The sequence below is a fragment of the Nothoprocta perdicaria genome, unplaced genomic scaffold (genome assembly GCF_003342845.1).
Source record: "Nothoprocta perdicaria isolate Ctin4 unplaced genomic scaffold, notPer1 scaffold_141, whole genome shotgun sequence".
Classification (NCBI taxonomy): Eukaryota; Metazoa; Chordata; class Aves; order Tinamiformes; family Tinamidae; genus Nothoprocta; species Nothoprocta perdicaria.
Window position 1 is genome coordinate 1,190,921 of NW_020454550.1, and position 6,000 is coordinate 1,196,920.

General features: G+C 42.5%; 1 protein-coding gene across 1 annotated transcript in view; it reads right to left on the minus strand.

Annotated features, from left to right (window-relative positions):
• Nucleotides 1-5,583, minus strand: part of LRRC1 (leucine rich repeat containing 1) — a 73,100-nt gene extending 67,517 nt beyond the window's left edge. The window contains exon 1 of the mRNA XM_026034300.1: nt 5,577-5,583. The gene's annotated coding sequence lies outside the window, so the exon portion shown is untranslated. The remainder of the gene's footprint in view (nt 1-5,576) is intronic.
• Between the last annotated feature and the right edge of the window lie 417 nt (nt 5,584-6,000).

A 6,000-nucleotide genomic window follows, 5' to 3' on the forward strand; every position in this document is an offset into this window, starting at 1 on the left:
TGATAGTAAGTTTGGGATATCCATTAGGTTTGATTTTCTGGAACCCTTTCTTGGAATTTAGTACCTCCATCCTTTTTTTTTTTGACAGTTTTTTTCCTCACAGGCTGGAATCTGTGCTCTGAATGTCACTTGTTTCTGTGCCAGATGGGTGTGAAAAGGGGCAGCAAGATAAGCATCTTACTGGGGCACGAGGTAAAAACAGTGTCTTATGAATCCGTGTTATGATACAGGTTTTGCCTTGACTTGCCCATCGTATGCCTAAGACGATAAAGTTTTAAGCACAAGATCCTGCAACTTCAGCACCATTTTTTTCAACATACATTGCCATTCCTTGCCACAGAAATGTAAAACATAACTAAAATAATGTGTTTTCTCTCTCAAAAAAAAAAATTCTTTGTGGTAAATAAAATGGATACAGCTCTGAAGAGTTTACAAATATTCATCAGATAAAAGAGGCACCTTTTTTTTGAGTCAGAATGGCACCTCCCCAGCGCCGGCTTTCAACATATTGAAAGCCTCTGAGAGAAGTTGACCTTGGTGGCCTAGATGATCTACACGGGTCTCTTCCTCAACCAGACTGTGATCCTGTGATTTAACTGTTAATATAATGAAGCTAAGAATCCACCAGAAGCTTAAAAAAAAACACGTAAAAAATACTTTTTTTTTTTTAATGTCCGGTAGGAATTCACTCCACAGAAAAAAAGGTGGCAATCTGCCTGCCAACACCATCCAAAATAAACATTGGACAAAGGTGCTGGAAAGCTATCTCGCTGCACAGTTTTCCTCTGTCAGCTTTGGCTGCTAAACTATAAGACAGTTATAAATATTGATGTTCTAAAAATCTTTTCATACACAAGAGCTGTCTTTGCCAGAGATACTTTGCAACAGCAAATGAGAAGAGATGGCAGGAACATGTTGGAAAGTCAAAATGATCATGTAAAAGCTGTTAAGACATGAGCATCCCAAGGAAAGCCCTTGCCTCACCCTGCGTCAGCAGTGTATAGATTTGCTGGATGTGCAACACAGCTGTGTGCCACAAACAGGAAAACAAATCACRCAATATTCAAAGACATGCCTCTTTCTGTAACAGGCTACTTAAAAATAATACTGGGATTTTTATTTCTATTTTGTGTAACAATTTTGAATGAATGACACCATGTTGCAAATAAAATCAGAAGCTGCAGTTAACTCCTTTGAACCTCTTGTTTTGTTTTTTCTTTAAATGATGAACTAAATCGCTCGTGTGTTTAGTAGATCTCATTTCCATTTCAGCTGTTTTTCTTTCTTTATCCGAAGCAGACGCTTAATGCTCTCAAAAAGCTACCAGAGGGTTAACCTATAGCTCCTTTTTGCCTCACTTGTTTTACCTCTCAGGGAGATCACAGAGTATATGGAGTATAAGAGTATATGGAATACAGTGCAACAACTGTAAATATATATACCAATATGCTTTGCATACAYGTTAAGCATAAACATATTTCTAATGTATCAAAGAGAGGCCAGTTGCTGTTGGAAAACTCTGAGACAAGCAGGCTGCCCAGGGAGGTTGTGGTGTCTCCTTCTCTGGAGATCTTTCAAACCTGCCGGCATGCCACCCTGGGCTCCATGCTCTGGGGGTCCCTGCTGGAGCAGGGGGGTTGGACTGGATGATCCCTAGAGGTCCCTTCCAACCTCAGCCATTCTGTGATTCTTTGAATGCAAGTGCAATCCAGCTGCTGCTGAGCYCAACAGAGGCCAGAGCAGAACATCCACCCAGCGTGTTGTAATAGTAGGTTTCAACTGCAGACCCAACTTGTCTGCAAGTATTTTGGCAACACTTTTAATGATGCTCAACTTATCTGGGCCAATTAATGGCGCTTCAATGAGACAAGCACTTCCATGAGCATCAGCACTAAAGAAACCTACAGCCTCCTATTTGCTGGCAATTTTCCAGCCTCCAAATGAAGCGTTCTTGCAATTTAAGAATTGAAGATTGCAATACTTGCAATTTAAGAATTGTAGTCTCATATGTGATTTTTCTAAATCACACCTTGAAACAGAGCCTTTTTCTCTCAGGAAAAGAGATCAAGTTGCTCTCTCCTACCTAATCCCCTATTTTTTTAAATCTTCAATGCAACAAAGCTGAATTGATGTTGGCAAATGGGAGGAAAAAGAAGACATGAGTGAGAAACCTACTGAAAAGCACAGACAGACAACATGATCCCAAATTTCTTTTTTCATTGTTGTTGTTGGATCAGTAGAACTCAAAATTTTCTAGCTGGACAAGTGGCCAAATCAGTACAACAGGCTAACAAAATAAGAAACACAGGAATCATGAAAACAAATTTTGTGAATATCTGCAAATAAAGCTGTTTTCAAGAGACGACCACAGATATGTCAAAGTCTAAGCTTTTAAGGACTGCACAGGAAAAAATGGTGTTAGATTTAAGCAGTTGTAAGGAAGTTTCAAGACGCAGTTCACTACCTAGTCCGGCTTCTTAAACAACATCTCTACTTCCCTTATTTCGCAAACCTCAAACTTGATAAAGTGACACACATMGATTTAATTTTAGTTTAACTCCTGATTTGCATTCCTGATTCAAATCTTGCTTGAGGCTTCATTTTCTTCTCCTWTATCATAAACCATATCGATGGGAAGGCCCTCACTTCTTCATTTCCATCTACCTGTTACCTGTCTTCTCTCCGTACCTGGATAGCTGAAGACACTAAATCAGTCTCTGCTTTTACACTGCCTCAGAAAGAGTTCAGAGCAAGTGAGAGGCGTTTAATAACAATGGTTCACACACATACCCTGTGTTTATGAGAACAGAAAATGCAAAGAGGGCAGGGCAAACATTTCCCCATTCCTCATCACTCTTCCCTCCCTTTGAAAAAAAAAACATAGCAGGGGAAAGTCATCCACAGTCCACTCTTGTAAAGAATATCCAGAGTATCCACGGCCAAGATAGAGCACCAGGGCTTCTAAGAGGCATTTAAATGCCTCTGGCCACTGATTCTGATGGGATTTCAGACATTTCTCCCAACGCTTTATTTAGCCACCAGCCTTAACAGCCTGGAGCTACCCAGCAGCGGCCTACCCCAACCACGGCCATTTTTGCCCTCGGGAGTAGGAGTAACGGAGTTTGCCTTCCACTCAGGCACAAGGGCTGCAAATAACTTGAGCAGAGCTCCCTGCCTGGGCTGCAGCACTGAACCTTGCTGCCCCAGAACCCACGCGGTGCCTCCGGTCACTAACGCGGGCGCACAGGGAAGCGGGCGCAGAGGGAAGCGGCGCTGAGGGAAGCGGCGCTGAGGGAAGCGGCGCCGGGCACGTGAGACGCGCACACCTTCCTCTCGACACATATGCTCCACGGTTAATGAAATACCTGCGAAGCTGCCTCCTGCTGCAGATTTATGAAGTGTGAAATGAATTCCAAGTAGCCTCCAGTGAAGCCCAGCTTAGGGCTCTGTGAACTTGGCATCAAGCAGAAGGTCCCTTGTCAACATCAGGAGCCTCCATGTCACTCCACCCCCTGCTTTCAAGCAAGGGCAGGCACCGCTCAGGAGAGGAACAGGGTTTCACAAACACTGATCCTTCCTGTTCCACCATCTTTTTATATACAAAATACCAAGCAAGATACATAAAAAGTTTTTGAAGGCGGGGACTGTTCCACAGCTGATGCCTCTAGCCGCTGGTCTTAGCCGCAGTTGATGGTTTTCCTTCGCAGGAAAGAGGCTCACAGCAGGACCAGGTCTCGTATCCCGTACCCAGTGTCCCGTATCCCATGTCCCAGAGGCAGGGCCTGCGGCACACAGCAGGCTGCCCGTTTCTTACATGACAAGCCAGCAAAAATACAATCACCCTACGCACCCACTCTGCATTTTCTGTGTGTTTCATGGCAAAATTCGAGCCCATTTCAGATATCTGGCTTGCTGAAAGGTGGTTTGAAACTGTAGCTTGAAATAGGCTGAACTGTACTTTGGTCTTGACCCTATCATCAAGTTTGTCATCATGAATAGCAGCATCACTCAGACATTCAATAGAGAACAGTCCCGCTCAAGCCCATRTGAAACATTAATGAAATGACTGCATTTCGGGACAACAGAAAGGATTAATGAAAGATCACAGTTCGTGATGCAAATCCTGGAGGCATGTGATCTGAAAGAAGGATCCGACAAAGAAAGAGAACCGGCCTTTGCACCTGCTCTCTCCCCTCCAGTGGATGCTTTAAAGCTTGATGTGAAGGATCAGTTATGCAGAAGGGAAGARCGGGAAAGGGTCTGCAGGAGACAGCAAAGACCATAGCTGATGCTTCACAGAGGCTCCTAGTCAACATCCACCSGCTCTGTTTCTGGCCCCTGTTTTCAAAGCACCTGCTGTTTTCTGAACTCCAGTCAATGGCAGCCCGATTCCAGGTCCAGCTCCAGGCTGCTTCACTGTTCCTTTTTAAAAACAAAGAAGGGAATACTTCAGAAAAAGAAGATACTACAGCATTGAGTCAGAGCGCTGCTCCACTGAGCAATGCACTCAACACAGGCTGCCTCATGCTGTTTTCGGGTAGGGTAGGATTTACTTTATGTCAATTAATCAGAGGCAATAAAGGTTGAAAGAGCATCTGATGTCAGTCGTCAGTGCATAGCGGAGGGAGGGAATAACTCTACCTTTATGAGAGGCCAGAAAGCATGTGCAGATTCATTGCAGTTAAATGCATTTGCTGTTTGGATAAAGAAAGTATTTTCCCATCAATAAGCACCACTGCATTTTTCCAGTATGCAAAGTAAAGCTGTTGGCAAAAGGTAACTTCTTTTTTTTTTTTTTAAGAACAACTGATAAAAGTGGAAACAAACCTCCATGTACACCATCAAAATTTTAGAACTACAGATGCGTAATCTCTGCTCATGAGCCTTGTCCTATGTGTGTCTGTACATCGTGCAAAGGAGGGGATGCCATCATTTTACTGCAGCAATATATCCTCCACAGAAAAAAAAAAAAAGTAAAAGGGACATAACCACCCATTACCTTCTTCCCAAATGAGTAAATCTCAGCTGTTACTAAGCAGGATGATCTGGCCACARAAATTCAGTGTTAGAAAATATAGTGGCCCGAGCAGACCTCAAAGAAACGTGACAAAAATCTTCTGAATGGTCTCACGGCCATTGACAGGGAAATTTGATCCATAGAGGACAAGAGAATAATTTCTTCCCCTGCTCCAAGGGGAAGAGAGCTTCCAAATATGACATCAAAAGGCACAGTATTTTCTTCAAGGTTTAAGCTGTATAAGAGAAAAATATGAAAGCGAACAGATAAACTAAGATATTTATCTAATAGAGAGCCTTCAGCACAGTGTTCTGTATTTACAAGGAGGTCATCATAGTGATCCAATGTCAGTTTTCAACAAAAGATCATTTATTTTAATAATTCTCAGTTCAAGCATACATTACAGACTTGTAATAACTGCCTATGTTCACAAATGGCTTTACAAGAGAGAAACATTCTTAAGACACTGAAAAGTTGCAGATTTTTAAAAAATTCAGTATTTGACATTATGTTTGTCATTCTGAGCAGCATTACTTGATCAAACTTCCAGTAAAATTACCTTCCATCGACACAGCCTCAGTGCTTGTGCATACTGTCTACATGGACTTCAGTTTTGCAGTTACATAATTAACTTTATGATAGTAACTAAGAACACAAGCTTGTTGAGCTCTTACAGTGAGAATTTCTTCAAGCACTTACAGCAAGATGTGCAAAAACACCATGACAGTATCAGTGCTGCAAGCAAAAATTCAACTTCTGCAGGTGCACAGAGGGTGAAAAACATGACTTAATTCTATTTGTAGCATTGGGGGACATGACACTAACTGCTGAAAACAAGTGAAATCCTTGAAATGCTGCCTTATGGTCAACACGCTGTCCACCAGGAATCTTAGATGCTATTCTGCACAGCTGCTTTCCAAAGCTGCTGGTTGGGCCCTGCCTCAGGGCAGGACTTTGCCCTTCCCTTTGTGGAACTTCATGAA